This window comes from Lynx canadensis, chromosome D3 (genome assembly GCF_007474595.2).
Source record: "Lynx canadensis isolate LIC74 chromosome D3, mLynCan4.pri.v2, whole genome shotgun sequence".
In the NCBI taxonomy this organism is placed as follows: domain Eukaryota; kingdom Metazoa; phylum Chordata; class Mammalia; order Carnivora; family Felidae; genus Lynx; species Lynx canadensis.
The window spans coordinates 5,263,549-5,273,168 of NC_044314.2; the positions used below are offsets into that span (position 1 = coordinate 5,263,549).

Here is a 9,620-nt window from a genome sequence, read left to right on the forward strand (position 1 = left end):
ATGAAAATTATAGAAAACCATCTCTGTAATCTTGCTACTGTGATACATTTTATGTTCACAAGTTTTTCTGATGTCCTGCAACTGAATATGAAATTTGAAACAGAATATAACTTTCCTTTGAGATTTTACTTTTCTAAACAAAACGACTTTTCTAAAGCCGTTCCATTTTGTAAAGTAGAATTTTTAAACGTATACGCAAGATCAGATTGACCTGGTAACTTAATTAGGACATTTACGTTTATGTACCACCCTGTGCCTCCTCCTATGCAGGCATTGTAAGAAAGAAACAAAATGGAAGCCCTGATCTGTGTATTCAAAGATTTTGCATTCAAACAATACATAATACTTCAGAACAAAAAAAGGTAAAAAATAAAACATGCTTCAAAATAAATAAAATAATGTTTTAAACTATGTAAACAGATACGCTTACTATTTTTAACATCTGTTAGTCCCGTTATGGAGGAAATGGTGGTTAATATGGACCCTAAAGAAATTGTAAGATTTGGATGAAAGTCTACAAAATGTGACAAAATAAGCTACAAATGTTGACTAGAGACAAATAATTCGTTTATTTAGAACACCTAATCACCAAACATCATGGGCCATCATAGATTGCATACTGCAAGCAAATTTATGGTTGTAAGAGTTCTTTACTGCAAACAAGCGATGGAAAATTAATTTGATTTTGACAGTGTTAATTCCAACTGAAGTGAGTTCATGCAATTCGCAATGATAAAATGGCTACCGCTAAAAGAAACTGTCTGGGATGAATTTATTTCGATTCCTTTGTTTATTTTGCTTTGTCATAACATTTTTTCATTCATAACATAATACGAACACAAATTATTTCTATGGCATCCAATTTGCCTATGTGAAAAGTATTCTTTGCCGCACTTGAATCCTTTTGAGTTCTTGTCATATTATGATCTTTTTGCCAATGTCCTTGTTAAGACTAGAAATACCTGGGGAAGAAAGATTTTAGTAGAGTTCTATGCTGATATTCTCATGCAATTGTCTATTACAACAGGGACACAGTGAAACAGAAACCAATGTAACTTTCAGGGACATCCTCGCACTGACTGACACCAGAGACAGAATTAGCTGACTTTACAGTGATTAATAAAAATTTAAAAATAATAATAATAATAAGGGAGAACAAGTCAGATAAGACATACCTATTTCTAATACTGGGATGAATTATTAACAACGGCAAAAGGGTATAAGAGGAAAATGTGATTGATAATAAGTGAAATCAATTCTAAAAAGAACTTTGTGTTACATGCTAAAAACTAGTAAGTGAATGTATATTTACTCTCTGAGAAGTTGTACGTGCTAAAAATATAAACAGGCAGTTTCTGCTGAGATGAGAAGAAAATGCAATCTGAGGGTGACTCCCCATTAACGCAACCCTGGGGAGGCTGCAAAAGGAAGCCGAGTTAATGGGTTCTGAAAGCTGACCCAAGAATTATGAGAAATTGCTGGGGAGAGAAGGCTGAGTCATGGTGGAGGGCAATTTGATTCTCAAGGGCTGCCAAAACAAAGTACCACAAACAAGGCGGTTTAAACACTAGTTTATTTTCTGGCCGTTCTGGAGACTAGAAATCCAAGATCAAGGTGGCATCAGGGTTGATTCCTTCTAAGGTTTTTAAGACAGCATCTGCCACGACTCTCTCCTGGCTTCTGGTGGCTTGCCTGCAATCCTTGACTTGTAGACTCATCACTGTACCTCGATGCTTTCAGGTTCACATCGAGGCCTTATGTGTGTGCCTGTGTCCAGATTTCCCTTTTATAAGGACACTAGCCATATTGGATTAGGGCCCACCTGACTCCAGGGTGACCTCATCTTACCCAATGATGTATACAATGATCCTGTTTCCAAATAAAGTCAAATCTTGAGGTCCTGGAGTTTAGGACTTCAAGTTCTGAACATTGGGGGGCACAATTTACTGCATGACAGACGGAAACGGAAGACCAGATCCAAAAGAGGCCAGACTGCGTGATTGGGAGAGTAGACTCAAGGAGAGACTCCTCGGTGTGTGGTTTTCCATTTTGCACATCACCCTGAGCCCGTCACAGCACATCCCCAGACACTGATAGAGAACCTGTAGCACAAGGTTCCAATAAAGGAGGCAGGATGTAGTCATTTATTATTGTTGCTGTAAGGAATTGCCACAAATTTTGTGGCTTAAAACAGTATACATTTGTGATTTTATATTTGTGGAAGTCAATAGTCTTGATGCCATTTTTTGCTATTTTATATTTGCAATTTTTTTTTTCTGATTCTCTGAAATAAATATGAAATTTGAAAAGAATGTTAAAGCTCTCCTTTGAACCTTCCAGTTCAAAACTGGAACAATTATTCTAAAGCAAGTCCATTTTGCGAAGTAGCTACTTAAAAAAAAAATGTCTATCTGTCTATCTAGAATAAGATTTATATGTTAAATTAATTAAGAAATTTTTATTTAAGTCTCATTAAAAGAAGGAAGATTAAATATAAAATGTGTAAGGAAATAATTTACAACCCCCCTGAAGAGATACCATTACTCTTTTCCAAGATTTGTTCAAGTCTTTTGAGAAGGGCTTCTGGAAAAGTTGGTGCTTGAGATGGGCCCTGAAGGTCTGGTAAGATTTGGTGAAAGTCTTCTAAACATGTGTGGAATGGCCAACCAAAAATGATGCCTAGAGGCAAGTACTTAGTTATTTTAGACACCTAAAAACTAAAAATTTTGTTAAAATTCAGGGTCAGCTGGGTTAGTTACCTCTGGAAGTTCTCAGGGAAAATCCACTTCTTTGCTTTTTCCAGCTTCTAGAAGCAAGTGCATTCCCTGGCTTCTGGCCCCTTCCTTCATCTTCAAAGCCAGCCATCACCTCGCTTTCACCCTTGCTTCTGTTGTCAGAATTCCTTATCTTACCCTCTTCCCCCCTTGTGAATACTTTGGACCCGTGTCCTCCAAGATAATCTCCCTGGCTCAAGATCCTAGATTTAACCACATCTGCAGAATCCCTTTGGCCAGGTCAAGTAACAAGTTACTCTGGGGATTAGGACCAAGACTTACCTCCTGTGCGGGTTCGTTATTTGAGGTGGTGTCAGAGTGTTGCCAGGTACCAGCTGAGGGAGGGAGTAGGTGGCACTGGCTCACTGACCAGCTAGGAGTCTTGAACATTTTCTTATGTCCACAGTGAGCTCCCCAACACACCCTTTCACACACTTCTAGAAAGGTCAATGGTTTCATATTGCATTATCCCAGCACTCCGTGTGGTGGATGTTACTGGTGTTAACTAATACTTATATTCCCTTTCCTTCCTGTGACCCAGGTATTCTTGCCAAGGAGCTGTGATTGAAATTGATCTTTACTCTTCCAGATCACAACAATGAAAAGCCCTAGATGTTTCTGCAGTTTCCCCTTTCCTCTGCTGATGGGGTGGACTGTAAAGGCAGTTAAAGATACTATCAAAACGAGTCCCTGAGGAACAAGGTGGGGCAGAGACTTCCCACTTTCACCCTATCTTTATCTCATATATGTTTTAAGACATTGTGTATGCGTAAAAAATAACCTTTTCTGGAGGATAAAGTCACTGCTATTTTGGGGTTATTTGTCCATATCATCTGGTATACATTTTTATTTTTTTATTACATTTTTTTTTTTGAGAGAAAGAAAGAGAGAGAGGAAAAGGGGGAGGGGCAGAGGGGGACTCTTAAGCAGGGTCCAGGCCCAGTGTGGAGCCAAATCTAGGGCTCAATCTCAGGATCATGAGCTCACGACCTGAGCCAAAATCAGGAGTTGGATGCTTAACTGACTGAGCCACCCAGGTGTCCCCTATATCAGCTGGTATTCAGTGGAACCACAGTACGTGCATTTTTTTTTACTATATATGTTTTTCTTTCTGTGAGATGGTGAGCTTTGGAGAGAGAGAACAATAATTCTTTTAATTATATTCTTGGTGATAAAAGATATTCGGCTTAATGATGGTATTTCAAAGAGTAAAATAACTAATAAAAAAGTTCTTGCTTATGTAGTGTCCTCCTGTGTTCTGTTTCTCAAGTTTCTCTGCCCTCATCATAGAGGAAGTTTGAGTATATTTTGCAACTATATTTGCAATAACTCTATACACTTCCACAATCAAATTTTATCCGTGCATACTGACTATAAAACCATATTATTTCATAAAAGGGCATTTAACAAAAACAAGAGTGAACTTGTTACTGCCCTCTGCACCTTTCAAACTGCAAACCCACTGATTAGAAAGAGAAGTCTTGACAGCTAATTTTCATATCACAAATGTTGTCTGAGTACTTGTGTGAAGATGAGTGGGAGAGGGAGAGAGGAGGTACAAATGTACGCTCTCCTGCTTCTGTGCTCTTAAGAGGAAATATTACATTGATGGTCTTTTGTGTGTTATAGCAAGGACAGCACTCAACTTAATTCAATGTCTAACTTGGGATAAGGTACCATCATGTGTCAGCAGAAAAATCCAGTGAAACCCATTTTTTCAAGGGTGAATTTCTCATGTACAGGGATTCTGGACAGTTAAGTAGATAGGTAACCAAACTAGCATAAATCTCTTTGAGATATAACTTTACAGAAAGCATCTTACATCGATGGACTGGGAGAAGCTATCAAACCTTTATAACACTGATGATTTTGCTCATTTTGTTTCAAGCTCAAAGGTCTTTTCAGGGGGCACGGGGGTGGCTCAATTGGTTGAGTGGCTGACTCCTGATTTCAGCTCCGACCATGATCTCCTGATTTGTGATATTGAGCCCCACATCGGGCTCCGTGCTGGTAGCTCAGGGCCTGCTTGGGATTCTCTCTCCTGCTCTCTCTGCCCCTCCTCCACTCACGATCTCTCTCTTTTTCTCAAAACAATAAATAAAGTTAATATTAGTGTATATATATATATATATATACATATATATATATATATATATATGGCTGTGTAGTTATAAATATATAGTTTATATATAGATAGTTCTGTTGAATACCAGCCGATATAGGGGCATGTGAGTGGTTCAGTCACTTAAGCATCCAACTCTTGATTTTGGCTCAGGTCGTGATCACATGATCATGAGTACGTTAATAAATAAACTCAAAGTTGTCCTGTCTTTTCAGGACAAATGAACATGAATATTCTGGAGGATTAAAGCAAATTTACATTTAGGTTTATTCTGTATCTGTATGCCTTCTCCTGGACACAGTCATGCGATAAAAGTTTGAGGCACTGCTCTGTTCTCTGAGTCTCTAGTATAGAGTATCTCACAGTCAAGTACATGGTAGGACTGAGTTCTGGCATAGAGGTAGGCAGTTTATACCTCAGTCACATCTGTTTTTACTAGCCGTGTTTTCACTGATGGTAAAAGAGCCAACATTGTTAAGGTAAGAGATTTAGAGATTAAATGATAATGGAATTCACTGCTTGTTCAAGAGATTTGGACTTTAATCAATATCTTGGACTTTAATCCATACTTAATTATTCTATACTTTCCAGTTTTCAAAAGGAATATCAGCATATACGTTGAAAATTAAAGGTCTAGAATTATAGAAAACAAAATCAGGATAAAGGTTTTCTAAAGCTATCATTGTAGTGGGAGCAGAGCTAAAGAGGAAGGAGGTGTTTTTTGTTTGTTTGTTGTTTCTCTTGGTAATTGTTTGGACCTTGCCTCCTTTAGTTTCACTGACATAGGTAAGTGTATCCTACACCATCGGGTGGGCTCGTAAATGTGTTTATTGTTCTTAGCATCTGATCTTCTCTTGGCCAAGAATGTCCAAATTTGCTAAGAGAGAGCAAGGGTGTGCTTTAAAGTTTGCATCTTAGCGAAGGGAACCAGTGTGAGAGCCAGTATATGCTGTTAGTGATAACCCGGAAATTAGATTTTCTGTAAGGCTCCAATGAGCTCATCAAATATTTAGAGAGCTCTATGCTAATAATCCTATCAAGGGATATGCTGCATTCAGCGTTATGGGTTGTGGTACAAGGAGATGAAGCCAACAAATAGCTCTTTCGTTCACCTCTGGTATTTCTTTTCGTGCTTTCGTTGTGGAAACGTTCTTTATCAAACAGCTATTGCGTCTTTATCATCATAGCCAGTGAAAATCAAGTGCTGGTAGTTCTCCACATTTTGGACTTCTGTCTCCTAGAACATACTGCACCGAGAGCAAGGCTGTGTCTTCTGGCCACTGCGATGGACTGTTAGAGCCAGAATGCCCTTTCCCCGTCCTGAGGGAAGGATTGTTATGGCAACAAGTAAACCCCTTCTTTATTTTTTTCCTTCTCTGCAACAAGAGCCCCTATTCCGACCTTTACCCCAGGAAGGAAGGACATGAAAGGGGTTCAGAATATACCACCCTAAAACAGGCACTCTGGCGCAAGGATTATTTTGGGATGAGGGCAACAGAGGAAAAGCAGAGGAAGGATGAAGTCCCTGGCCTCCCCTGTTTGCCTAAATGACTGTTGTGATGCCCCCAGCCCACACAGGACCAGGAAGGGAATTCTAACCCTGTCACTGGATACAACACTGCACTAAGAAGATTATACATCCGATCCTTTTTTTTTAGCTTTAAATATTTATTTTGAGAGAGAGAGAGAGACAGAGAGTGAGATTAAATGGGGGAGGGGCAGAGAAAGAATCCCAAGCAGGATCCACATTGTGTGGAGCCTGATGTGGGGCTCAAACCCATGAACTCTGAGACCATGACCTGAGCCAAAGTCAGATGCTTAGCTGACTGAGCCACCCACGTGCCCCATCCTCAAACCTTTCTAGAAAGCCCTTATCTTCCACTGGTTTCTCTGGTATAAACTTTCCCCAGTTTATACCTGTAAAACTAATCTCCTCTTCCCTTGTCCTGTCGCTTCTCTCCTGATTGATTGCTCTTGAGTTCTAACCACCCCTTTGAGTTACTTACTCATCACTGGGGTTCTTCCTCCTGCATGGGAGGGTGCAGGTAGGGGGGTGGGAGGGAGTGTGGGAGGGAATTAATCAACTCTGTTTTTCTCTCGTTAGTCCACCTTTTGTTGGTCTAATTTCCAAGTCCTCAGGCATAGAACCCAGAGGAGGAGAGGAGAAAGTTATTTTCCCTTCCCCTATAGAAGGACCAGGGACCCATTTAATCCCCTAGATAGAGATCAACTGTCCAGCTTTCTAAAAGCAACAACTATACCAATTCATCTCCCTGTCAGGTCCTCCTCAGAGCTGGGGATGTAGCTCAGCGGTAGAGCGTGTGCTTTGCATGTACAAGGCCCCAGGTTCGATCCCTGGCATCTCCATAGCTTTTTCTTCCCTCAACGGTACAAAGCTGTTTTTTAGACTCATTCCTTCAATATCACAGCACCTTCACACCTGAACACGTCATTGGCACGACACATCAGTGTAAATGACAAGTGACATCTTACTGTAGTAAATGAACTACATGCAAACTTGTGCTGTGATAATGAGGTTTTCTTTCAGTATTAACAGCATCCTTTTATCAATCCCAAATAAAAAGCCAGCCTTTCCAACAACTCTTTCCTTCCCTACTTGATTCACTTATTTCACTGATAACCTCCTCTTTCTTTTAATAACACCGTGCCACGGGCACGACCCACTTAAGGAATAAAAACACAACAAACGTATTGATGACATTCCTCATTTTCAAAGTATTTTCACATGTAATAGCCCTTTCGCAGCCACAGCAAAGTGACAGAAGATAATGACGCCGGGCCTGTCTCATAGACTTCACACACTTTGAAGCGAGGTCCTCTCTTCCAGGCCAGTTGTGCAATTTAGAGCCTCTGTATAATCCGTGGAGTGAAAGACGAGTCATCGAGATCAAGCGTTTTTTAATTATCTTTGCCCTGGAGTTTCAACCGCCACGTAAAGACGTACAGGGCGAAAAGTCTGAACAGCTGCCGTCTGCCCTCAGTGGCCGGGAGTGGACTGAAACCTTTGCACAAGCGTCCTGTCACTCGCACGCGGGAAGCCTGGTGACCGCGGGCGTTGCTGGCGCAGGGACCCGAGGGGTCAGTGTTCTGCCCGCAGAGAAGGGCACCGCCGGTCATCTCCCGGACGCACGCATTTAGCTTGTCTTCTCTACGACGTAGTATTACTCTATTTTGAAGAGTGTTACATCTTTTTCTGGGGAAACATTAGAGCCGTGGATTCAAGTCCGTGTGATGTGATGACAAAACAAAGCGGTGTCTTTGCTGAGTCCCCCGTCTTCTGCCTTATGGATCTGTTTGAGTCTTTGGCTGTGTACTTTGACCCTGACATCTAAGCTGTCACACCCGTTCTCAGATGACCAGAGTTCAGGTTCGCTCTCATGGTACCAATCAGCCTCCCTTCTCAGATGACAGGTGAGGATATGTGACAGTCCTCCCTCCGGGTCGCGCACCACCCCTAAAGTGGGCATTGCTTTGCCTTTACTTGTTTGCATTATGAATAAAACCTAGAGATCCGATGTTCAACACTTAATTTGCTAGGATAAATCTAAGACCTTCAGATCAAAGACATTTTTAATTATGTAATACAAGGTTGTACGTGGATTCATATTTCAGAGGAATATTAAAAACTCCCTTAACTTATTCACAGCCTTTGAGAAGCCATTAAACCTGAGAAGACAACGAAGCAGTTTCTCTAATTACTAACATATATTACACATTTTACTGCTTCCTTTGAAATAGGATCTCTTCTCCGTGTGCTCTCAAGGTCAGCGTCCCCTCTCTCTGTGCACGAAGATGTTTGGAATGAGGGAGAGGCTCTCGAACTGAAGTCGAATCCCGTTTCATTTTTTATATTCTGGGTTTGGAGAGAACCGTCATCGAAGTACAACCAGAAACTGTAAAACAAATCCATGAACGTTGGGTGTTTTCCATGCCCCAGGGGATGGAAAAGAGAAAATGAGAAGTCCTCTGACAGCTAGGTTTAGCGGTGGGAGTCAAGATAGCAACAGAGCAATGCCTTTAGCGCCTCCCCTGATGTTACATCGTTCAGCCCTTACAACAACCTTAGGAGATAGGTTCTCTTTTCAGCCCCGTTTCACAGTCGGGCAAACTCATGAACGGGGGGGTTGCACAGTTGCTTTAGGTCCTGTGTCCCGGCAAAGCAGTCTAGGCCTGAGAATCAGTTGGGCCCAGACAGTACATAGCTATGTGATGTTGAGGAATGAATTCGCCTCTCTCGATCTCCGTTCCTTCGATTGCACCCAGGAGAGAAGAGAAGGAACAGTCGAGGCTCTGTGGCTGGTTGGACTCCCCACTCAGGATTCTGGCTAGATCACATGTCTGGGTGGGCTGTGCAGCCGCGGTGGGTGGGGTCCACTAGTTTTAACTTCACAGAAAATGGAGATGACGATGTTTATCCCATAGGCATTTTCAGGGCATTTGAAAAGTTGACATATTTTACATGCCTTAATTCCTGATACAATCAATAAATAGGAGTTCCAATTTTTTCTCTCTGTCAAATAACAGGAAGATGATATTCAAGGAGTCTTATCATTCTAAAACCCTGATTCCAAGACAAGCCCATTATTTCGAGAATTGAGGAATCTAACTGATGAAAAAGTATATAAATACATGGAAATAGAAACAATTCCAAAGTTATGTGCAATAATTTCATGGGAGATAATGGTAGAACTCTTCAAATTAGA

General features: G+C 41.0%; 1 non-coding gene across 1 annotated transcript; it reads left to right on the top strand.

Annotated features, from left to right (window-relative positions):
• Window positions 1–7,191: 7,191 nt before the first annotated feature.
• On the top strand, window positions 7,192–7,263 carry TRNAA-UGC. The gene has a single exon. It is a non-coding gene; the product is annotated as a tRNA-Ala (tRNA).
• Window positions 7,264–9,620: the final 2,357 nt, after the last annotated feature.